This window comes from Mauremys reevesii, linkage group 20 (genome assembly GCF_016161935.1).
Source record: "Mauremys reevesii isolate NIE-2019 linkage group 20, ASM1616193v1, whole genome shotgun sequence".
Classification (NCBI taxonomy): Eukaryota; Metazoa; Chordata; order Testudines; family Geoemydidae; genus Mauremys; species Mauremys reevesii.
This window is the reverse complement of record NC_052642.1, coordinates 12,968,368-12,992,633: the sequence shown is the minus strand read 5'-3', so window position 1 is coordinate 12,992,633 and position 24,266 is coordinate 12,968,368. Positions and strand designations below refer to the sequence as shown.

The window sequence follows — 24,266 nt, the reverse complement described above, 5'->3', positions numbered from 1 at the left end:
GCCTACCAGCGTTCTCCAACACTGTGTCAAGGAGATTTCAACACAGTGTCTAGCTCTCCCCAAATGTACCAAAACCGATGGACGGTTAGAGAAGAAACCTAAGGCCAAGGTGGAAAGAAGCAATCTTGGCATAGCAGTGACCCACCCTGTTGTCGTTTAAAGTGAACGCTCCGAGCTTGTCTGCCGCTCATCGCTTGGGACATTCCTGCCTCCCCTGGCAGAGTAGCCCAGATGTTTACATTCCTTGATTTCCATATCATCTCAATCCTAAAATAAAGTCCCACCATTTTGGACAAAGCAAGGCCTTATCAGGGTCATCTCAAAATGATTGGTTATGAAGCTGATCTTAAAAAGAAGTGAACTCTTCCACCTCCAGCTCCCCAATCCCTAGGATTTTGCCTGGAGTTTCCATCACTCGATTCAGCTTTTGTGTATAATGAGGCTGTGCGTAAGCCTCGTGAAATGTTACAGGGGGTTCTGGGAAAAAAATTCCCTAATGGCAGACAGAGCTGTCCCTAGGGACCCTGGGCAGCACGGGGCCAGCAGCCCGGATACCCTGGACTTCCAAGAGCTAAGCAGATCAAAGCAAACATATCTGTAACACTGAGGACATTTAAACTTCAAGACTCCTTATCAGAAATGGAAAGAGAGGTGGATATTTTTTGCTGTTTTTAAAATTAAATAGGCAGCTAGTATTGATTTTAAAATTATTATGAGGAACAAGTTTAAGCTCTGTTGTAACGTGTGTTGTTTGCCTGGACTGCTCAAGACCTGAATGCTTGTGTAAGGGGAACTCTTGAGTGAGATCTTGGAAAAGTGAGATCTCTGAAGAGTGTTACCGTTTTCACAATATAATAAAAACACAGCAATGATAAATAATTAATAATAAATAGTGTGTAATAAGCATGTCATAAAAACAAATGTTATATTTCCAAGATCACTGCGTTTATAATTTATACGCAGGTACAGGAGAAAATCCCTGGAAATACTCATTTTTAAGAGGGGGGTTCGCGAGACTTGACGTGCTAGTGAAAGGAGTTCACAGGCTGTTCAAGTTTGGGAACCACTGCTCTAAGGTGACAAGCCTGTCACAGGAACAAGCTTTACCAAGTCCAGGGATCGCTCAGTTTCAGGACAACACATTTATTCCACGAAGGAACTGGGATGTCCTTCCAGAAGTGCTGTCCTGTTTGTAACGGGGGAAAGCGCCGAAGGTTTCTCGGCAGGTGGCAGGCAGCTGGGCTGGTATCACGATTGGAATCTCCCACATTTAGCCAAGAAGCTGCTAGTGAATAATCCTCCTCCCCTAATCCTGGCAGCAGTGCAACTGCTGACATTTGAGAAAAGAATCATGGGCACACGAGGATGGCTTCCTCCCAAGGAAATGTTAGAAATACTTCAAGCAACAATGGCCTTGTTGGCTGGCAGGAATAAAATCTACTCGTTAGTGGAGAAGGGTGAAACAAATGTGATTAGGATAACACTGCCCTGTACACAAGACTAGACAGACAACTAAACCAATATCCTGAATCTGAACACCCAGACCTCTGGGAGGTGCAGGGATCCAGTCACTTTTATCAACTCAAATCACCATTTCAAGTATTGTCCTGGGTATTTGAAATCCCCAGGCTTACACTTACTTACTTCTTCCTTCCACTACACCCACAACATTTTCCAACCTGTTTTCCAATCTCTCTGTCCGTTGCCTGCCCACTTGGGCCCGATCCTGCCTCTCTGGCTGAACCGTCCCTTCCATGGCCACTGGTTGTTCCACTACCAGTTCAGCTAGGAGGGTGGGCTTCTCAACTAGCCCCCACCCTTCCTGGTCTCTTCTCCTAAACATTCTTACTCACAAGGCTATTCGAATCCTCCCTCATGAGGCTTGCCACCTGGGCAAAAATACATGGCCATTGGGTAAAGGCCATTTACTTAACATATAATCCAAACCACTTTAGGGGGTTTATCCAGAGACCCACCCATTTGTCTGCTGACACTTAAACAGAAAAGAAAATTACACAGAGAGCAGAGAGAATTACAGTCTAAGCCAGATTTTCCTACGTCTATTACATTGTCTGTTACAGGGGACGGGACAGAAGGATCTCAATACAACCTCAGAGCTTCATCGCACACATGGCTTCCACCCTGAGGAATTACGAACGAGAAGTTCAGTTCCGCCCACACACCTAACGCCCAAATGAACAGAGCAGAAAAACAACAGTAACCGGTTAAACAGAACAGAACTAGAACCAGATAGTGCACCAAAACCAGATAGTGTTTCCTTATTCTATTAGGGCTTACCTTTAATCATGCAATCCTTAACATATAAACACAAACAAAGCAAACATAAAATAACAAGGGTAAAACAGATAGATGGTGCAAATTCTGCAGGGCTCCCCCATTCTTAATTGCTCACCAAACTGTGACAAATTTCTGTTACCAATCCATCCCTCATGTCAGGTGATCAGGCTGACACTGCAGGACGTTGGGGGAAAATAAAGAAAATACACCATATAACCAAATTTTAAAGCTTCATTAAAAATAATAAAACAACAATGGAGAGTGTTGGGAATGCTCCCACATCACTCAGGAAAAATATGAATGCCCCAAGCCTTAAGCCACTTTAATACTTACACATCTGCCCAGATTGGCCACATCTGTATATAACATTCAGAGAAGGGGAATAGGTGGACGGGAGATTATCCTGTATACAACTTGTCCAGAATTTCCAACATGCTTCCGCTCTTGGGAGGGCTGTTCTTTTACACCCTGGAATCTCCTGCAGTGTCTTTTTCAGAGATTCCAGTCCAGGTCAGCTGCCTGTGGCTTCTCCAGTGTCACCAAGCCACACCGGCTCCGGGGTTGCAAAGACACACTGTTGGATCTCACTGAACAGTTAAGCTTTGCAAATGTAATCTCAGTTCTGTAACTTGTATTGCCTTTGGTTTGCCTCTGTCTATATTTTTTCACAGTCAGCTGGGGCCGAAAGCAGTTTTTCTTTGTACTTATCATAGTCTGCGTTGATTCTTGACCTTGAACGCAGAGCAACTTTCTCTTACCTCTGGGCCAAGCTGAATTTCAAATTAACCCGTTCCTAGACAAATTGCTCACACGGTGTCGGAGGCTTTTTTGGTAATTAAAAGCTCCTCTGAGATGTATGATCTTACCTAGATTGAAGGTACCTTCTAATGGGCATTGTTTAAATAGATTTTCACGCGTGCAAAGATTCCAATCATTTAAATACCTGCAGGTTTTAGGACCATAATGTACGTATATGTAATATGCTGGGGTACCCTTAGGGGGTGAGGTGGAATGTTTAGACTGTCCCTCCCCCTATTTTTCACTTACACACACAGGGAGGGTGCCCTGTCCGCGCTAGCGGCTCATAAACTAAGGATCTTTCCCTACAGGGTACTCACACAGGAGAGACTAACGAGGATGACCACGACTCTCCTACACCTCCCTTCAGCAAAGAGCGTCGGCTAGTCTCTGGGAGACAGCGCCGCTTACTCTGATTGCATCCAGTGAGATGATCAGACTGTCAGTAGCCCACACGGAAAGGAAAGGGGAGGGAAGATGGGTTCACACACTCCTAGACCCAGGTAGCTTCCTCGCCGGACGATGCCAGGCCGAGTCAGCCCACCGTGGGTCGGATCTCCTAAAGATCCACTAGTTACTGGGCTTGCGTTAGAGTAGTCCTGGTCACGAGCTTTCACTTCACAGGGTACTCTGGGCGTCTTCCGGTAACAGTCACTCACACTGGTGTACACACACACACACACACACCAAGGCCTCTTTTTTCTCTCTCTTTTTTTTCTCTCTTTTTTTTTTTTTTTAAACCACGATGCATCTTTACCTGGTCTGGACCCAATACCATGAGGCGGTATGACAACCCCTCTTGAGGCGGTAAAAACCCCTCAGCACCGGTGCATACCTAATGCATTTACCTATGCATTACCTAATGCATTACCTTGTTGGCCAACTCAGCAGTTCCCAGTACTGCTATAAACTAACCTTGTTGGGGCCTTTCCCCAATACCACTTGCATCTGATCTTGCTGCACAGTCAATAAGTTCAGATGGCGTGAGCCCATCAGAGACAGACGTCCTCACGGACAGTCCTCCTCCGATACCCCTTATAGAGATTTCAAAAGGTCTCATACCTCTCATGTGGTGCCATGGGGTTTGAAGGGGAATGATCCGTAGTAGCCGTCTGTGGGTCCGTGGGCGTTGCCATCCCGGACGAGCCCCCAAATTGTCGGAGAAAAACTCAGTTCTCGCTTTTTCTTTTGGGTGCAGCAAAATCAAATACTTTATTCTTTCTCTAGTAATTACAATAGAGGGAGGGAGTGCCCTAGGACACAGGGTCGCCCCAGTCCCGGACAGGTCTCTCAACTGGTAAACAATTACAGCAAGCCTTTATACCTTTGTTACAGACAATAATTAGCAATAATACAGATGATAATGAGCAACAACTGCATTTTGTTTATACATAAGCCATCCTGCTATCTTATTTTTCTCACTCCTAGAAGACACAAGTCTGCATATTTGGTTATCAGTTACAAGGTCGTAATAACTTTTTACACCGTTCTTTTTCTCTCGCCTCACACCATCCTCACTTTTAGAAGTCTCACGTCATGAGGGTCACCGCTGACCTGACTCTTGCTAACTGACTGACATGCATTAAGATCCCCTTCAAATCCTTGTTAATTCTTTCCCTGCTTCCACATGCCCCTCTCTAGTGGGAAGAGCCAAAACCCTGGATCTGGATTTGTCCAAAGTTTGGGGGCTTTGAAAATCTGGATCTGAATCTTGCAGGGTTTGGCTGTTCTCTGCTAAAAATGCAAACTGGCCCTTCTTTAGGTCTAAAGGAGTTGGGATAATTTTCTGCTCTATTCTCCGCACCTCCCTTCTTTGGAGTGTCTTTAGGACAAGGTTTCTAGCTGGTTTGAATTACAGTCCAGGGGATACAAGTTGGTTCCTACTGAACCTGTTTGCCTATCCCAGCAGGGAGAGAAATGTAACTAACTCAGCCTCTGTCGAAATTGGAATGAGTTTGATCCTTAGTGGACATGTTCCTAGACCACATCATGGCCTGGCTCAGAATAACGAGGAGTCCAGTGGCACCTTAAAGACTAACAGATTTATTTGGACATAAGCTTTTGTGGGTTAAAAACCCACTTCTTCAGATGCAACCTCCATGCATCTGAAGAAGTGGGTTTTTAACCCACAAAAGCTTATGTCCAAATACATCTGTTAGTCTTTAAGGTGCCACCGGACTCCTTGTTGTTTTTGTGGATACAGCCTAACACGGCTACCCCCTGATACTGGTTCAGAATGAATGGTAATCTCTGGTCAAGAGAGACGCAGGACTGGAAAAGCAGAATATTGCAGGTCAGGATTAAAACCCATTAACAGTTGCCAGGTTGCCTGTGGAAAGCTTGAATACTGCCAGCCAGCATTATGCTGAGCTCACGGTGTTATCACTTTCATATTTCATGCAGGCTAAAGTCCTATTTGTATTTGGGTTTCACTTCTCTCACAATCGGCCAAATGAATGCAAGTCCTATTGCCTTCTCCCATGCTAGCCCTATTGACACAGCATGGCTCCATTGTCATGAGCACCACACCCCACACGGACGGGAGATGGACCTGATCAGACCTTCTCCAGAACTTGGGGATTCATTTGAGTCTGGGGTCAAGATTGTCAAGAGTTCTCTGGGTGCCTCAGTTTTGAAGTGCCCCAGCTTCAGACACCTTAAAGGGGTTGATTTTCACTAAGGAGCCACCCGCTCAGAGCCAGGGCTGTTAAGTTCTCTCCAGCTGGGGACTCCACCATTGAGGCATTCAGAATCATTAGTCACTATTCAAAAGAGTGGCCTGGGGCTGTAATTTGTTCTGTCGTAGTGACAGGGACAAGCAGCCAAGTTTGGGGCTGTTCAGATGCGGAGAACTGGTTGGAACCCATCTCCGAATACACGTTCAATAGAGAAAGGGGGGGAGGGGAACGAGTGAGAAACAATGAGGGGCAGGAGGTGGAAATACAATTCCCGCAGCAAGATGAACGTCTGAATGAAGTGACACAAGAAACAGATTTCAGGGCCAAGCCTGAGCTGGAGGGACTGACCCTGTAAAGGAACACTCGAAGTATGCCACCCTCCAATCCCGGGTGTGACCGCAGCTCAGGTAGACAGACCAACACCAGCATGGTTAAAAATCGCCATGTAGTTGGCGAGGGCATGGAGTAGCAACGTGAGTACAGACCCTGGGTCACCAGCGTGCACGTACAGACTGCACAGAAGTTCATGCTGTTGCATCTACGCTGCTGTTTTTAGTCATGCCAGCATGGGTAAAGCTAGCCCGGGTATGTCTAACCGGGCGGCAGTCACACCTCCGATGGCAGTATAAACATATGCATTGCTTTGCCACTACCCTGTGTGGGAGGGTATCAGTCTGAGTCTATCAAACTTCCATCATAAAGTTTGGTTCTGCTAGTTGGGAAATGTAACCAAAGGCCTCTTGTGAGAGACACTTTAGGCTGGCTGCCCGCTGAAGGGGAGCGACTCATTTCTCTCAAATTGGCAGAATGACTATAATCGTCTATCAGTGACCGTCGTGTCTCAGGAAGAGTCACGGTTAGTCCCACAATTAGGTGAGCACTGCACCTCATTGTTAGAAAAAAGCAGGAATTGTTTTCATAACACAAATTAACATGGGTCAGTTGAAGAAATTCCAAGGCTAGGAAAAAAGAATCAATTTCTCCAAGTGATTCTTCAGTTAATAAGAATTATTTCTGCTAGCTGGTTTCCCACTGTGTCACCCAGGTTGCAGGGATGGATTTAATTAATCACCTACAAATGTGTCAAAAGCTATTCTAATTCCCACCCCCTCTAGAAATGGCAGGACGTAAGTGAAAGATTATTAAAAAAAAACAAACACCCTCCTGCGACCTGCGGTCAAAGGCCTATTCTAATTAGCGGTTGCACTGGAGAGGATATTTCTGAGACCACAGGACAATCTTCAGCATGAAGCCTCACTGCAGGATTAAGATGAATTTTCAATACAGCGGCTGGTAATTTGCCCACATTTGCCTCTCTATCTTGTTCAAACTTAACCTCCAGTTTGCCTCTATTAGTCTTTCCTGGGTGCACTGAGCTCCCAGTTCCAATTCCCTTCAGGAGCCAATTATCACCTAAGCAGAACGCATCGTGAGATGAAGTCTGCGTTTCAGGAGCCGAGGCTCAGATGTTCTTTTCAGTTCTGAGGAGAGAAGAACTCAGGAGTTTTAAACCAAGATTTTCAACTTGAAAAGTTTCAGATACAGACTAAAACCTGAGTATGAGAGAAGCCGGCAATGGCTGATTTCCAGAGGCTTTTGAGAGCAGAGTCCTGTCTCAATGGAGTCGACAAGCTCAGAGAAACATGAGAGTTCAAGAGGAAAAACCCTGTTACTGTAGGTCAACTAGTCCCATGCATGCCAGGGCAGAGGGTTTTTCCTGACAGGATACTCTCTAGCTGGAAACTCATTTGCTCAGCCACAGAGCAAAAAATCACAGCCTGTCAATATAAGATTCAATTGGGGGAGAAAAACAATCACTGCATTTCTAAAGGTACCAAGTATCAGAGGGGTAGCCGTGTTAGTCTGTATCCACGAAAACGAGGAGTCCAGTGTGTGACAGGTTGGATCACAGAAACCCCCTTGGGAGCTGCCACCTGATGTGCCAAGACTTCTACTGCCCCTGCTCTCCTGTCCTGCCAGCTTAGGACTCCAGCACCCTGTCTTGCTGAGCCAGACACTTCCGTCTGCTCCAAAACAGACCCAGGGTCTGAACCACATGCCCCAAAGCTGCAGACTTAACCTGAAAGCAGCGTACAGAAGTATTCCTGTCTTTAACACTCAGATGCCCAACTTCCAGCTCCAAGATGAAGTTTTGAAGTCACATGGACAAGTCACATGTCCATGCATGACTGAGTTTCTTACCAGCCAAGCCACATTCCTGGGAAATCGCCGATGTGGATTGGCGTTTCCAAGTTTATTGTTGGCTTAAATGGTTCTTAATTGGGCACTTAATCTGCTGGCCAAATGCTTTACTAAGGCTATCAAGCAAGTAGACAGCCAGTATTCCTAACTTCAAGTACAAAAATGATACATGCATACAAATCAAAGAAATGTATTCAGTAGATCATAACCTTGACAAAGATATGTTACATGGCATATATAGCATAAAACATGTTCTAGTTATGTCATATATACATTCATAAGCTACATTCATAAGCATATTCCATAAAGCCTTATGGGGTATACCGTCACACGGTGGCACCTTAAAGACTAACAGATTTATTTGGGCATAAGCTTTCGTGGGTAAAGAAATCTGTTAGTCTTTAAGGTGCCACCGGACTCCTCGTTGTTTTTCTAAAGTAGTTCCTTCAAAATCAAGAGCCGTCCAACCTATTTGTGGAAAGTAACAAACAGGGTAAGGGTGTTTTTTAAGGGACAACTTAGTGATACAATTTAATCTTCCCCAGGGATGACACCCTACTCTTCAGCACCTACGTGAAGGGCTCTTTGAATGTGTACGAACGGCACCAGCTTTCACAGCATATACAGTGAAACCTGACAAAGCACCTCGTAGGCCCAAATGTTTTTCACAATCAAAGGAACTCCAAGGGAGCAGAGGTGGGAGAAAAAGAGGGAGAGCGAGGGGGTGTGTGGGTGGGACAGCATCTGTGCACATCAATAGGCTGGAGCAGATCAGATCTCTGGCTTCTGTTTGTCCTAATCCCTGCTCACGCAGAGACGGGACTCCTAAAATGGAGTCCTTATTTGCGAGGCCACACAAACCGTCACATTCTGACATGCATTTTTGAGACACGCTTCCATTGCAAAAAAAATCACATAGTTCACATACACTACCATGTCTTTTCTACAGCCTTAAGAGTCTGTACACACATGTAGCATCTTATAAACCTGAGTCCTAGTCCATATATGCCAGACACGAAAATCATTTCAAAGAAAGATACGCTGCACACTACAATGGAAGAGATTGCCTTCCTCGGAAACATCATGTCCTGTTATTAGTTATGCAGGACACTGGATTATGTTAGACTGAGAATTCCTCAGAACAGGACTGTGTTTGTATAACACCTAGCACAAAGGGGCACTGACCCCAACAGGGACCCTTGGGTACTACAGAAATTAAATATTAATATCTGTGTTACATGGTTATGAGCAGGCTTCTGCCACTCTCTCCGAAGCACCAGCATGGTCTGGATTATGTTGCATGTACAGGGAGCACAGTTGTATCTGCCTATAATATCTTCTCTCTGTTTAATCCCTTCCGCATCCATCAAATACCAGACTAGGGTGTCTCGGCTGCACAGGCTATTCAGCTTTAGCTTGGTTTAACCAGAGATTGTTCTGTACTTTGGCCCATCATAAATCTGATCATTCCAAACATCAACTGTTCCATATTCACTCACAGTCAAACAAGGGGTCGTTAGATCCTGTAAGTAACACGCAATCGATAATCTTCAATCTCTCTCATCTTTCTGGGGCTCCCTCGCTCGAACATTAAACTTGTTGCTAACAGACAGTGAGTGACACTGTAAGATTGATTTATTGTTGGAGAAATAGAAGGAGTGGTGTTGTTGACCATGGAGCGCACAACCTTATGCTACTGTAGGAAACCATGCTGTGCATCTCTAACACACTAGCCTGACCTTGGATGCCACCTCCGTCAATTACAATGTTCTCTCTCCAGATACAGGATTGAATACAGTCATTTGTAGAGGCTGGTGCAAGGAATCCAGACATTGCAAACCACACACACAGTTATGATACTAACACCCAGACTTAGTCTGGAGAAGCCGGAACTAAAACCCTTTTTCTTCAGCACCACAACACAGGCTACTACGCTGGGAGCTAAAAGAAAACTGCCTTTGCTGCACCTAGTAACAGGTCCCATATCCTATATGACCCAGCCACTGGAGGGCAATTTCACATACAGACATTACATCCCAATGGGCAGTCAGTGAAATCCACCTCCCCTCTCCAAACGATCTGTTCCTTGACTCTAAGTTCAGTTACTTCTCAACTAGGGAATCTCGCTCTTTCTGGATTCCCCCCGACCGGTGGCTGCTCTATCGGTCTGGCATACTGAAGGTTGAGTAAGAGCAACTCATGAAACAACATCTGATTGCAACCAGAAGAATTAAGCTTGCTGCTACCTAGCGATCTAATGGGCACTTCAACTCTACTGGGCAAGTACAAGACACTAATAAGCCTTCCCCGGGAACTACTAGGGGGACTTGCATTCATAACTTTTGCTTTCCTGGTGGATCCCGTCACATCATATTACCAAATTAAGCATTAGCCTCGTGAGAGGGTCTTGTGAATCTTCCAGAGTCTGCCTGGGCAGAACACTGTGACCTTGGAAGGGAAAGCCAAAGCAGTGTGCTCGGTCTTCAGGGTTAAGTTAGAGAACTGGGGAATATTCGCAGTGTGAGCTTCCTCGGAGACATTAAATTACCGTTTAATCACCAGCTGGAGTAATTTGTTTTCATCCCAGGCCCCAGACATTCCCATGCGATGGACCAGATAACTTTGCAGTGGAAATTAACAACAAAATGGGTGCTTTTTGCAGGCTATTTACCATCCCAGTTTGGCTGCTCTTCAGAGTGCATGAGGTGACCCCGTCAATCAGAGCAGGGTGGGAAAAGCCCAAGGTTCCTAGTGAATCAGGGAAAGCAAAGCTGACAGCTCACACTCTAGCAGGCACAGGAGAGCTCAGATCTTCCCTGAATGTCAGCGATGAATAGGCACAATGCCAACTGCTTTATCTGCCACAACCAGCATCAAGCTGAAATAGTTCTTAAACGACAGCCCCCATAAATACTCACTCACTCTGGACTTACACAAATGAAACCTTTAGCTCTACAAACGGCATTTAATTTGCCTGCGTTTCTTTCTGTTTGCATTGCACTGAAGGTCTTTCCAGTATCCCTGCCTCTTCGAGTGAATCCACCAGCATCCAAGCAAACAGAACGATTGCTACAGCACTTTTCTTCCCAGGGGCAGCTTTACGGGAGGTCTGCTCCATCAGAGCCCCTTTGTCAGCAGAGCACTGACCCTCCAGGTACTCATGGGACTGGATAACCCATATCCCATCATCGACTCACTGGCCACCTTAGCAAGCCATCCAACTGATTCTTCTTCCAGCAGGAGGTCCCTGTCTCTGCTCAGTCTCCTGCAGTCCACAAAGGCACTGAACCCTTTGCACCTAAGCCCCTCAGGCACATCTGAAAACCAAAGACTCGGCAAAAACAGACAAACCCTTCCAGAGAAAGGGCAACGTGAGCAGAAAGTCCACTGTGTGGGAGCGCTGATGAGTAGCCCAGGCAGTCTGAGTACCATTCTGGCCCCGCCTTAGATGGATGCCTCAAAAGAGCTGCTTCCTTGGCCTGTGCCATAGGCTGAGGGTATGGAAAGATGAAGCAAGAGAGAACATCTTGAACTTCTCACTCCAGTATTCTGCTCTCACCCACTTGGAGCTCTGCAGCACTTATTTCCTGTTGGTTGATTAATTTTCTATTAAGGAAGGAGGAGAGGGATAGAGTTTGTGAATAATGGTTCACAGCGATCCAGGATAATTTCCTAGCAATCACAGAGATGAAAATTAAGTGCTGGGAGATTTCGAAAACTATGGGACAAATTCGGCTCTCTGTTACTCATGGCATTGACTTCAGCGTGGAAGCTCTGGTGTAATAGAGAGCAGAATTTGACTCTGTTGGTTTAGTGTTATATATTTAATCCGTGTTCCTTGATATTTTCTTGCTTGGGTCTTTTCTAACGGGGGGGGGGGGGGAAATCTCCAATATAACAGATAGTTAAAATAATTCCCTTAATCAAATGTTCTAGATTACAGCTGACTGCTGCAGATTAGAGCCTATAAAGCAGAACAAAGAAATATAGACAAACTCTCTTGACATCATGTTTTTCTACAGAATAACTTCACTCTGAGTGAAACAACAGTCAGTACATTGCAATGCTCTGAAATCGGAGACTTCTATTCTACCTGCTGTATCAGAATCCCTTCTAAGCTGGTTCTGCTGTACATTCATAAACAGAGTAGAAATGAGGATGTTACTTTATGAGTTCTTTGCTTCTTTTTAACATCCAAAGCATGGACTCAAGCCAAAACCATGGATCTGAACATCCCTGAACTTAGGGGAAGGTTGGATCCACTACAGAACCTAGTGGCACATCCCTGTTACACAATCAGACCTAGTCATTCATTCCCTCTCCATTTGACACAAACCTGCTGTTCCATCGATGAAATGTAAGATACGGACAATTTAATACACTGATATTTATATCACATTAACCTATAAAGAAGAGCATTAGATAACTAAAAGCCATTTTGTGGCACTGTATACTATTAAAATTTGCTTCCAAATGGCCTAGAACTTTATTTTGTCAGTGGATATATATTTTTCTCCCGCTGGATGAAGTTCTCTCTCCTGCACATGGTGTTTCTAACTCATGATTGATGACTCGCTGTCCCTTCCTTCTGTAACATCACGGCCTGTTCTCACAGAAGGAACGAGAGTGTTTTCATTAAATCCTCTATATAGTCACGGAACGCTGGGCAGAAGAGACATTGCAATACAAACTGCATGTATTTAAAAAGCAGTAAAAGACATCTTTGAAAAAGGATACCTTTGATTTGTGCTACAATATGTGGTTCGTCTTTAATTGCAAAAATATAAGGTACTTCCAGGGTTATTAAAAAACTAACCAATCTGTAAAAGCAGCAAAGAATCCTGTGGCACCTTATAGACTAACAGACGTTTTGGAGCATGAGCTTTCGTGGGTGAATACCCACTTCGTCGGATGCATCCAACGAAGTGGGTATTCACCCACGAAAGCTCATGCTCCAAAACGTTTGTTAGTCTATAAGGTGCCACAGGACTCTTTGCTGCTTTTACAGATCCAGACTAACACGGCTACCCCCCTGATATTTAACCAATCTGTAGCTACTGAGAACTTCACAATTGTCCCTATGCTAAACGCTACTGCCTCTCAGATCTATACGACTCAGACAACCCTGCTCCAAAAGAACAGGCCTTACCATTTGAATCTATTATGGGTCTTATGGCATACCTCTGAACAGCTCCAGCTCAGAGCAGAGGATTGTGGTATGCAAACACACTAGTTGATTATAGTTACACAGATTGAGTCCCAGAGTCATAGGGAATCATAGAGTTTGGATGTTCTGTGAATGCTCCTGATATACTGTTACCCAATGCGTTCATCCAGTACTCCAAGTCGCTGAGCCATGTTAGAGGGGACCATAATACTACAACATTATCTAGACTTGCAAGAAACTCTAGGCACAGAATTGCCTCTAGCTCTGTTGTAACTGAGCTGAAAACCAGCATGTGAAACTAAGTGGACTAGTCAAAAAATTCTGTCTGCTGTCAAAAATCAAAAAAATTAGTATGGTTCAGCAGTTTTGGAAAATGGGTTTCTCAAGAAGGCGCAAACAAAAAAGACTTTGATGTAACAGTCCTGGTTGGGTTAGGAAGCCATACAGAATAGCAGCAGCCAAGGACGCAGTTCCAACAGTGGGATAACCCCACTTCCCAAAGTCTCTCAAATACTGTAGGTCCGCGAGATGGTCGGTACTCCAAAACAAGAATTATCCAGAGAGTCGCTGGGGATGGAACAGCCAGCAGTCACATAAAGTTTGTATCCATCCTGCTTATAGTAAGGCACAAAGACATCTGGCCTCAACAGGACCACACCAGAGCTACTCCTGACAGACTTGGGACAGACTTAATGAGACCGGGTTTAAGGGGATGCAGGTGACCAGAAGTACACTTTTAGGAGCATGTACTGCCACTGTTGTTCCTACTCCCCAGTTTGCAAATTCACAGCAACATAGAGAAGGCAACAACTATTTGCTGTTATCCACTAGAATTTGTTTCATATCTTTAGTCCCTTAAGAGCAGTTAAAACATTAGGTGAACAGGTGCAAAGAGAAACTACTGTCCCCTCTGGCAAGGTGCCTAGAATCACATGTTCCCCTGACCGGTCACGCTGCATTACTGCCACGTTCTCTTACCACATGACGAGTCCACGTTACCTCAAGACATGTGAGAGCTGTGAAATACCTACTTTCTGCATGATATTAAAAAAAACAACCCTCTTTTATAGCCACCGAATACTTCTGCTCCAGCCTATGACAGGTTGTCAGGTGCTAGACTTAACAGATCTCTCTTCTCTCGAAAAGTATAGTAACATTAAAAGTTGCCCTGTCAAAGACCTGAGCTCCTCATCTGCCATCATCATCAGCCACGTTTCTGTGCAGCAGAAGGAAATGGCACAGACTGTGCTGCAAAATTATCCCCATGCCAGACAAATGTAAATGTTGCTGCCAACCCTGTATTTAATGTCAGTCTTCTGGCACCAGGAAGGGAGCAGATGCTGCTTGGGGTAATTCCAGACACACAGGCCTGATGCGCAGTCTATGTAACAATGGAATCTCCATGGTGCAAACCCAGTAGGTCAAGTTCTGCCCGCAGGGACACCCATGGGGTCATACTGGTTTCAGTGGGGTTGCCCAGGTGTACGCCGGAACAGGATTCGCTCCAGTACACAGGTTATCTCTAGAAGGGAAAAATTCTGCCTTCAGTTGCATAGGTACAGATCCCATTAATGCCATTTACCTAAGTATCGCGCCTATGGAAGTAAGCGAGGGTAGAGTTGGGCTCTCTAAGACTTCCATTGAAATCTTGGCTCCCCTGAAGTCAATGATAAAATTCCCATTACCTTAAATGGGCTAAGATTTCACCCCTTATGCTGAATGCTTAGGAACCAGCCTTTAGTGCTGAGACCACCGGCTGGAGTTGAGGCAGGTAGGTTTGTATTTACCAGACCAGATGCCCACCCTTATTAGAAGGAATACAGCAACACTGCAGTTTCACTATTGTTAGCTGCTATGCTTTGGGCCATTACTATGCAATACTCTAGTGCAGTGGTTTTCAACCTGTGGTCTGCAAACCCCTGGGGGTCCCCAAACCATATCTAAGGTTTCCAAAGGGGTCTGCACCTCCATTTGAAATTGTATAGGGTCTGCAAATGAAAGAAGGTTGCAAACCACTGACCTAGCGGTCTGTAAAGGCAATAATGGATCTCTGCGGATTTCACAGGTTTTGCCTAACATTTTTCTTAGTGTTCAACAATAATAAATCACTGATGATGTCAGACAGCTGCTCTACCGGGCCTCCAGTTCCTCCGAAGGATCTTCGGCATGTGCCATCAACCACCGTACCTAGCAGGCATGTGTGTCTATTGGTAAATTGCGGCATTTCGCAGCGTGCAGTATATCACACGTGGAAATGAGCCATACCGAACAACAGATCACAGCTTTTCTGGGAGGTGGTTCCCTTCCATGTGGTGCTAGTTAGTGTTGCAAAATAGTTTCCAAACATTTCTGCCAAAAGACGGAAAAGATTCCATTTTTATATGTTTTGGCTGACGGCTACACATTAGACAAAATCTAATACAAATACCAAGAAACTGTTGACTTTGTGTAAGACGTGCTACGCCAGTAGTACGATGTGTACTGTATATTATACATACGCGCGCGCACACACACACACAGATATCCTCAGATGGGCATAGCTCTCTCGAAGTCCCATTTACTGAGGATCCAGTCCATGGTGTCAGCAGTGGGATAGGAATGTGTTTAGGAAGATATACCCACCACAAAGGAGGAGACAACCATCTAATTCATGGCTGCCTAGACAGAGCCACCTATATGTTCATAGAATGAGGGAAAAACACAGAAAGGTCCCAGAAGGGTTAGGGTTTAGAAGAGACACACAATATATACTAGAACCCTGCAACCTGACGGGACCCGACTACAATGTCAGCTTCAGGTTGGGTCAGAAAAATCACCTGATTCTCTTGGGCCGGTGAGCTCTCCCCTCCTGCCAGTGGGATTGGCACAGTGATGGCTCGGTGCCCTGCTTCTGGCACCCACCGCCACCCCACTGGGCTGTGTGCACTGCAGAGTGAGTGTGCCCAGGAGTGGCAGCACCTCTCGCTCCACAGCATGCACACAGCGCAGCAGGGGGCGGCGGCTGGCAGGAGTGGAGCATGCAGGAGGCAGCAGTGATCCTGACACAGGTCCAGGCAGAAGGACTAGGGTCAGGTCGGGCTGGAAAACAACTCAACCCCATCGGGCTCAGTTTGGGTCAGGTGGGCTTGTGTCTGGTTCAGATCAGGTTTAAAAGTTAGGCCAGAGCAGACCGTAGTATATACAAGTAGACTTCACCACATAGGGGCTACGCTGGGTCTGCTGGCTCTATCATCTTATCGACTGACAAAATAAGGAGAAAAATGGACTATGCATAATTAATGTTCTTATTAATATGGTGCGATGGCCAATTAAATTATAACCATGCAAATCATTATTGCTACCACTGTTATGTAATTGCAATGAATCTTATACAAAGTAGAATACATGGCCAGAAAGGGCTAAACAGCTTGCAGGCTGAAGGACCCAAAGCCAGCCTTTAAAGCAGAGGTTGGCAAACTACAGCCTGCGGGACCCTCCTGCCCGGTCCCAGGGGTCGGGGCAGTCAGAGGGTGGGGAACAGTGGGGTTGAATGGGGGTAGGGGTCCCAGGAGATGTAGTCAGGAAGAAGAGGGGGGTTGCATAGGGCGGCGGGGGGCAGTCAGGGGCAGGGGTTCCGGCGGCAGTCAGGGAGAAAGGGTAGTTGGATGGGGCAGGGGTTCTGGGGGGGCCTTCAGGAATGGGAGGAGGGGTTGGATGGGGGTGGTGGGGGCAGTCAGGGGTGGGGTTCCTGGGGCCATCAGGGGACAGGGAACAGTGGGGGTTGGATGGGGCAGGAGTCCCAGGGCGGCTGTCAGGGGTGAGAAGCAGGCGGGGTCGGATAGGGGGCAGGGCCAGGCCATGCCTAGCTGTTTGGGGAGGCACAGCCTATGCTAACTAGCCCTCCATACAATTTTGGAAACCCGATGTGGCCCTCAGGCCAAAAAGTTTGCCCACCCCTGCTTTAAAGTCATGTTAGAAAGGTATGTGAATGGTAATTAGGGCCATTCTATGGCTAGATAGGCTAGAACTTTGAAATGCAAACCTACATTGTTAGAAGTGATACTAATTGTGTGTATCTTGGGTGCTACCCATGTAAACAGACAGTTCCTGTCTGTCACTATAGCTACTAAGTCAGAGATCAAAAGGGAATATTACCATTTAGATGAATCTTGGGTGAAATAATGTCATTGTCTATATGTCTCTTTGAAGTTTGTGATGGACTTCCTAATGGCTAAATTGCCCTGTATTAATTTGTGTAACTAAGTACTGGTGGTGTTTAAAAAACAGAAGGTTACATCAAAAGCCTATTGTTTACCCAGGACTGTATGGTCAAGTGGATGCTGGAACACAGTATAAAAAGACCCTTGTGTCCTGATCCTATTTATCTCAGATCTGCTTAAGCTTCATCAGGGGAAGTTTGAGTTGCAAGATGAGATCCCAGTTCAGCTGGTACACCCTGGATATGATATTGGACACTGGGCTATAACCTATTAACAACATTCTAAAGAAACTCTTTAAAGTTCACCATCTCTGCTATGCAGCTGAAACTCAAGAATTGAACTCATGTCTGTCTGTATATTGATCTTTTAACCGATACTCTCACTCTCTCTCCTTTTTTAATAAATTTTAGTTTAGTTAATAAGAATTGGCTATAAGCATGTATTTGGGTAAAATCTGAAATACTCATTAACCTGGGAGGTAATGTATCGGATCCTTTGGGATTGGTAGAGCCTTTTCTTTTATATGATGAAATAAGATTTTCAAAAATCTTCATCATATTTGACTTGGGTACCTGGATGGAGGCCTGAGGCTGGGTTACTTTAAGGGAACGGTGTTGTTTGGACTTCTGAATAACCAGTAAGGTATTAACAGAAGCTGTTTAGTGCTGGCTTGGTAAATCTAAGTATTAAATTATCCACCAGCTTTGGAGGTTGTCTGCCCCATTCTTTGCAGTTCACCCTAATTGAGTGACCTCAGCTGGCCCCCACGGGGACCTCGTCACAGTCCCAATTAAATCCCTCTAGTGTAATTTGTATAGTCCCTGCTTTGTCAGGTCTGAAAGGGATCGATCAGGACAAAGGGGCGCGGGGGGTTGGGGGAGAGACGGCAAACACAGCCCGTCTGACAGAAGACGTGTCGTGCTCAGAATGAGTTACCAAACCCTTGTATGATCTCTGCACAGAGACAGTGTGGGGGAGAGTCTGGCAGGTTCGTTAAGAGAGCTAATAAAGGCGCTTAATCAGTCAGAGCCCAGCTCCTAAGAGGAAATGCCGAGAACAAGACAAAGGACAAAAGCTCTCCTTGGGGAGACAAACTATTGTCTCTGCGAAATCACCGGGCAGATCACTAAACGACCCAGGGAGAGATTTGCTCATCCTTCCCTCGCTTTCCCCTCTTCATCCCCTTGGCTTCCTGAGCCTTACATGCAGTCTCATCCCCTCTGCATCAATCCAGGCCTTCTTGTCAGATTAGATCACCCCTCTGGCACTGCAGGATCAACTGCAGGATCAACCCACCGGGGTTCCCTGCTATCTCACTAAGCCACCTCTTCTACACAGATAGGTTTTTAGACTTTGCATTGCTTGGGGCCTCTGTGCCTTCGCTACTAACAACCGACGACAGGACAGGGGAAGATCAGTCATCAGGCACAAATTAATATACAATTCTTATGGTAGCCACTTCTTATTTCCAGGGGCAGTTTTAGTCTGGCTGCAATGGGCTGGATCTTGAATGGTTAACTGGAGCCGCGCAGCAGCATGCAAAAGATCAAATTCTAATCTCCAGTCCCCTCAGGGCAGATTCTCTCAAAAGTTTAGTGTAATAAACTTTTATGTGGAGCCTCTAGTGCATTCAGAGCAATTGAAGGAAGGGGGAAAAAAAAGGCTGCAGAAAATAAAACTACCATATTGATGGTGCTATGTGATACACAGAGGTAAAAGTTCTGCAGAGCCCCCGCAGGGGGGTAGGGAGACCAGAGTTTGTATTCAGTGCACACACTGGCAAAATTAGTTGCCTCCTGCCTGCAGCATGCCTGCCATTGCACAAAGGAAACACAGCTCTGCAGGTTATAATCACAGAGATAGCAGGGGCAGCTAGACAGAAAGGCCTGAAAGAATTTTAAAGAAAGGCCTAATTACAGATTCCTATTCCTCCACATACACCTGTAGCTGTCTGTCTTCCTCCCTCCCTCTCTCTCTCACACACAGGATATTAATGAAGAAGAAACGAAAATCCATTCAGGAGGCACAATTCATATTTCAGTGTCCTCCCACTGGAGGCAGTTCTGCATTGACAGCTGAGGATGGATTGTGACTTCTCCTTATTGCTCATAGGTTAGATAGGGTAAAAACTTTCTAACTGTTAGGATAGTTAGGTACTGGAATAAGTTACTGAGGGAGGTTGTGGAATCCCCATCATTGGAGGTTTTAAAGAAAAGGTTAGACAAACACCTGTCAGGTATGGTCTAGATAAACTTGGTCCTGCCTCAGCACGGGGGACAGACTAGATGACCTTCTGAGGTGCCTTCCAGCCATACATTTCTATGATTCTATGTTCCCTTTAACATTATGGAACATGAATTTAAAAGCCGCCTGCTCCCACATAACTCAGTGGTATACTCCTCTGTTGATGGCCTAAGCTGTAGTCATGAAAGTGACTGTGTCATCATAAATTCAGAATTCTGGGTAACGCGTCGCTTTGGAGATCTATGCGCAGCTCTCACTGAAGGCAAGGGAACTGTAACACTTTCATCCAAAGCCAGAGCACGGTCCATACAGTGCAATAATGATGAGCTAGAGGTACGATAAGCCCCATTTTCCAGACTGCCCAAGGTCGGAGAGGGAGCACATGGTAGACTTGCTGTAGCATAGACTGCCCTATGACTTCACTTCAGACTCAAAGAAGAGGAGAAGCTGAGGCAAGAAAGGAGGTCCGGGGCCAAGTGGTTTGTGTTCTGTACTCTCCTGCTGGTGGTTTAAAATTTGATTCTTGCTCCCAGTTTTGCTCTTCCTGGGTCTGGAATGGGCCGAACTGCCATGGAGGCATCGTACTTAGTCCCAGGATGGAAGGCAGGGAGAAGAAAAGCTCTTGTGCTACCCAATTAGCAAACCACGTAGCCAACTGAGCAACTGTGTTGACACCCTCTGTCAAGCAACCCTATGCAGACCTCATTGGTTTCAGGGTGGCAATGTTAAAACCAGGAGGGGATGGGAAGTAAATGGGATATTACTTGAGGATGCAGTGGACTCCCACAATGAGGAAGAAGAGATGGTTCAACCTGAAAGATGGATTAGCCCTAATGAAACAGACTGACCCACTAGAAGGTTAAATCAAACCATTGTTTGTATTCTCCTGCTTGATTCAGCTATTTCTTTGGTAAAGCTTAGATACCCTGGTGATGAGTGCTATACAAAACCCTAAGATGGAGAGAAAGAAACAGAGTAGACCAAGGGTACATCTACACTATCTACTGGATCGGTGGGTAGCGATCGATCTATTGGGGATCGATTTATCACATGTAGTGTAGATGCGATAAATCAATCCCCGATCGCTCTCCCATCGACTGCTGAACTCCAGCTCGGCGAGAGGCGGAAGCAAAGTTGACGGGGGAGCGGCAGCCATCGATCCCGTGCCGCGAGGACGCGAAGTAAGTGATTCTAAGTCGATCTAAGATAAGTCGACTTCAGCTATGCTATTCTTGTAGCTGAAGTTGCGTATCTTAGATCGATATCCCCCCTCCCCCCATGTAGACCAGGCCCAAGAGGAAGATGTAGACTACACCAAATTTCAGGAATTTAAGAGGACTCTATTACAATAAGCTCCACAACAGAAGCAGTTAAAAAGCAATACCAACCAATAACTGGGGGAAAGACATCATTCAACAGTTTGCTTATCTCAAGACATTATCCTAGTGTTGACAGAGGGATCCATCTCCGATCAGGATATACGGGAAATGCATCCGAGCCTTTATGAAAACAATTTCAGAGGAAGCAGTGAAGATCTACGCAGAATCATAATGCTCAGGAAGATCGGGGCACTGAGGAGCATGAGAGAAGCAATTACAGACCACAAGCACCGTGAAGGCTGTAACATGACATGGCGCGAGGGGGGAGGACAACACTTCCACCACAGTTTCAGAGTTAAAACAGTCACGTCAAAGAAACAACATGTCCCATTTGTAATTAGCCACGGCTTTGCTCAGTAGGCACAAGAAAGAGCATCTTGTCGCGCCATCGTGTTTTGAAGAAAATTGATTTAAACTTTTCATTACACAGAGGGCTTTCACAGCTCAGCTCTCAATCATTACAGACATGCTACGCACATAAAGAAACCGCCATCAGAGGAAAACCGATATTGCACGTTCCTTCTTGTGAAACTGACTCCTGTCTCCGCGTGGCACTGCATGCGGCTTTCAGATCTGTCTGAGCATTACCGATGGTCGGGAGCTGCCTCGTGAGAGACACGCTTAGCGTGACAAACCCGAACAGCCCCTCCCTTTGCAGCACGGCCATTCTGGAGGAGGTTAATATTTATTAACCTGATTCCCCACCACCCCCAAGCTGCAGAATCATTCCAAGCATCACAAGTGAAAGCAGACAGCACAGCTCTGCCCGGTCCTGACATCAACAGCTGCTTTGGCACAGCAGAGCTAGACTTGTGGAACCCAGGGTAGGATTTGGGCTTCACAATCTTACCTTGGTTCCGGACAGTCAGGAAGGGAAAAGGAAGCCAGCTAGCATGAGCCATTTGCTTCCTTGACCTGTGTTAACATCTGAAAGCTACATCTAGTAGGTAACTTCAACCCAGCCCTCCCCCACGCAAGTCTCTGCAGCTGGAGCACTTTGGCGCATCACCGGCATTGCAAGTCACACAGCATGCTGTGACTGGGGGGGTTCTCAGCTTGCGGATCAGCCTGCCAGCACTCGCCCAGTTTTGTCACTCTTTATGCCACTGGCAATGCTCAGACACGATCGTCGTCGTGAAAAGCAACAAACCAAAAAACCTCTATGCGCTGCTGGTATACTGTATGTGCACGTTGAAATACACCGCCTAGCATCCCTGAATTACTGATGGGCAGTTTTGCCTGAAATACCTGCTTTCGCTCTGTGCAAGCTTACAGCACAGAACAGTCTTGTTCAGCCCCGTTCCCGAGATTGCCCCAACACCCAGGGAAAGAAGGGTGGATTGTTACGAAAAATGAGTTTGGCTAGAAATCTCCTGGAGGCTCCCTGGAGTGAGACTGAGGCACTTCAAATAGGCAGGGGAGAGACCTGGACCTGCCTTTATCAGTAATAGTACATAGATTTATACGGCTCCCCTCACCTCAGGGTCTACGTGCGTCATCCAGAAATTGGATCAAGTACAGAGCAACTATCTCCCCCAGTGCTGGGAGCCTACACGCCCCTACATCCAGCAACCCAATTTCTTGAGGGCACATCCTGCCTCCTCCTCCTCCGCAGCTGGGGAGGACATAGCTAGAGATGCTGTTCCATTGCACTCAGGCGGGCAGGTTTCCAGGACCCGCACAGATATCACTGACCCGCTGAATGCTACAGAACCAAGCTGCACATGGGGTTCTCGGCGCTCTGGGACAGGAGCCGGTCAGGGGAAAATTGTGTTCAGTGATCCACTGCTATATAGATCCATCAGCCTCCATGTAAAGCAGGGTCAGTGGCAGGTCAGATGGGGAGGATGGATTCCTGGCAGACTCCCCTTGCGCCAGGCTCGCCAGACTCTGGATGGATTCAGGCCTGCCTGGAAAATCTAAAGGTGCTGCAGCGGTGGAAATGAGACAGAACGGAAGAGGAGGAGGAGGAGCTGAGAAGGGATTCATTCAGGCAGGGAATGGCAGTGCCTGGGCTGGCTTGAGACCCACCATTGCTGCAAATACTGACTGCTGGGGAACAGACTCTTTTTCAGATTTTAGAAGATCTTTCTTTTATGGTGGGGTTGTTTGGGGATGGGGGTTGGGGTCATAAAACAAAGACAAAGGAGCCAAGATAGAGACCCGGGCTGTTCTGTTTCCCACCGCAGGCAGGGATGGAGGAGAGAGTTCAGTCCCCCGGGACAACCTGAAATGGTTACGCTTGTGGGCTGAACACTAGGGTGTGACAGCATTATATTCAGCTGAAAGCTTGAACCAAGAGGGTCTCCCCAAAGGTGACCAGTAGGGTTGCTGATTTTGATTGGACATATTCCTGGAGGTTCTGTCACATGACTATCTTTAATTAAAGATAAAGATTTAATTTCTGGAGACTCCAGGGCAATCCTGGAGGGTAGCAACCCTAGTGACCAGACCAGGCAGGTGAGGAATCCTCAGATTTTCAGAAGCGCTCAATTCCCATAGGGAACAATGGGTGGATCCCCACCCCCGCCATCCCACTGAGAACAATGGGTGGATTCCGCACCCCCGCCCCACTGAGAACAGGTGATGCTGCTGGATGCGGATGAGCACTTTTGAAACCCTCACCCTTCATGTGGGTGCCTCATGGGGAGGGAAGCTCTTCTGAAAGCTAGCCCCATTGGTGGGTGCAGGCTCTTTTGGAAATCTCACCTTGTCCCCAGTTCTGGGGAGCATCACTCTTGGGAGCGGCAGCAGTAGGTGGTTGTGCACTGACCGCTGGCGTGTCAGTGGGCCATAGACCAAGAACCAGTGAAATGACCCATTGTAGCCTGTGGAGTAACATCCTGCTCAGCTTCTCACAAGCTCAGCTTAACAGTCGAGGTCCGGCCCATGAGTCACACCAGGCTGCATGGAAACTCATCGGGAGCCCATAGCTTCTCTCTCACCTCAACAGGGTCCACACTCACCAGATGTCATGGGATAGTGGAGCTTAAACCTTCCAGCCAGAGCCAGGTACCTCAAGGAGGGTGTGTCTTTGGGATATCGAGTAACTTCCATGAGCAGCTGTTTTCCTGGCGCCTGCTACAATGTGCCAAGTCACAGCTCTATCTAAGAAGGCCAACAAATGGCGCACACACACCTTGGTGCATATGCAAATGCTCATCAGCATACAGCGCACTAGGGCACGCTGAAAGCACAAACGGAAATGGCTGCAGCCGCTTCAACCTTTATTAGGGTAACAACCTGGAGTTTTTCGTCTCAACTGATCACATACGGCATTTCGACACATTAGTGTGTTCAG

At 46.4% G+C, this 24,266-nt stretch overlaps 1 protein-coding gene across 2 annotated transcripts in view; it reads right to left on the bottom strand.

Moving 5' to 3' along the window:
- Window positions 1-24,266, bottom strand: part of LRRC75A (leucine rich repeat containing 75A) — a 261,639-nt gene that overhangs the window by 32,498 nt on the left and 204,875 nt on the right. The gene's annotated exons all lie outside the window — the stretch shown is intronic.